This window comes from Oppia nitens, unplaced genomic scaffold (genome assembly GCF_028296485.1).
Source record: "Oppia nitens isolate AA-2021 unplaced genomic scaffold, nextdenovo-longstitch-racon4-pilon3 scaffold30_pilon_pilon_pilon, whole genome shotgun sequence".
Classification (NCBI taxonomy): domain Eukaryota; kingdom Metazoa; phylum Arthropoda; class Arachnida; order Sarcoptiformes; family Oppiidae; genus Oppia; species Oppia nitens.
In genome coordinates, this window is record NW_026533211.1 from 58,047 (window position 1) to 60,000 (window position 1,954).

Consider the following 1,954-nt stretch of genomic DNA (forward strand, 5'->3'; position numbering starts at 1 on the left):
TAAAAGTTAATAAAAAAAACATAAATCAATGAAATTATCTAATATTAAATAATAATAATAATAATAATAATAATTAAATGTTTTATTATATATTAATAAATTTCTTTTTATTAATTTTTTGTTWAAAAATAATATTATTTATATAAATTATTATTATTATAAAATTATACATACACTACATATACAGTATAATAATAATGMTATGAAAAATATATATTTGAAAATAATAATAATAATAATGTGTTTTACACAATTATTGTCAATTACTTATAGTAATTGACTATTAGTTTACATAATTTATATAMTGTTATTTAAAGTATTTATATATATATATATGATATTTAAAATATTGTAACACAAATCTATCCCAATGAGGGGGAGTGRGATGGGGGAGGGATTATAAATATATAATGATATTCTGTGCCAATTATTTAAATATATATATATATATTTGTATAATTGGCATATATATATATAAGCTACATAAAAATACTACTAATAATGATAATATTTATAATCAAARCAAATATAATTTTCAGGAAATGTTAAGAGTATTATTAGAAAAAATTAGAGACAAAAAGTTATATTCATTATATAAATAAATATAAATATATTTAAATGAGATTCAGTGTGTATTTATGCTGTTATTAATTTTGAAAAACAATATGTWTTTTTTTGTTTGTGTGAATTTGTATTTATATTAATAAGTATTTATATAGTTTGTATTAATATTGATAATTATTTTTTTAGATAAACTGTTTTTTAGTTAATAGTACTAACTGTACTGTATATATATATATATATATATACAAATAAAACACTTATTGTTTTTTTTAAATAAAAATATATATATAAATGCAACATATTTAAAACTGTATGAAAATTGTATCAAAATATATATATTATATAATTATTATATAATAAAAAACTATGTGACATCTATTTTTTTAAGTTATATATCTAACTTTTTTGTTTGTTTTGTTTTTTTGTGGTAAAATTATATCAATCAAAAAAAAAAAATAATAATATAGATATTAAACTTATAATAAATAGTTTTTAACAACAACAACAAAATTGTTTTTTTGTTTTGTTTTTTTGGGGGAAACATTTTCCATTATTAATCAATATACTGTAATTTACAGTATATATATATATATACCCTTAAATAATGGGGCCTTAATATACAGTATATATACATATCATAATATACTGTATAATATTATTATAGTATCGAAATTAAAGTTTCAAATCAAATGACACAAATATATATATATATAATGGTTTATAAAACAAAACAATTTTTTGATGAAGAGGTATATATGTTATATACGATATATATATRTATATACCTATAAATATTCAATTTATAGATAGATAGGGTCATCCTTTTCCTCCTATACCATAGGGTGTTGTTCCTCATATAATTGGAAACTGTTGTCTTCTATAGTAGTGATGTCATCATCACTACTGTCCACGACTTGGATGCCATTCAGACTCAACAAATGCTTAACAATTTCTATATCATTCATCAGTTTGTCGGCCATTGTTTTCAGTCTATTATTTTCGTTTTCGAGATCCGATACACTATTAAAATAATAATTTTTTTAATATATATATAATAAACAACAAAAAACAACAATTAGTTATGTATTTTATATGTAACAAAAAATAAATACTATAATCTATAATACAATGGATAATAAATACCTATCGATACTGTTATTTATAAACCGTCGCTTACGAGCTCTTGACTTTTTGGCCGCCAATCGGTTTGTTAGCTTTTCAGCTTCTTTGGCCTCCTCTTTGGTCAAATATTTGCGGGGTCTGCCGCGCGGTCGGCCAGTAGTAATAGTAGCAGTAGTTGTTGTTGTTGTTGTCGGGACTACACAATCGTCACTATCGGTGATTAGTTCTTCAATTGACTGCACTAGAGGTTCGTTGACTATGGATTCTT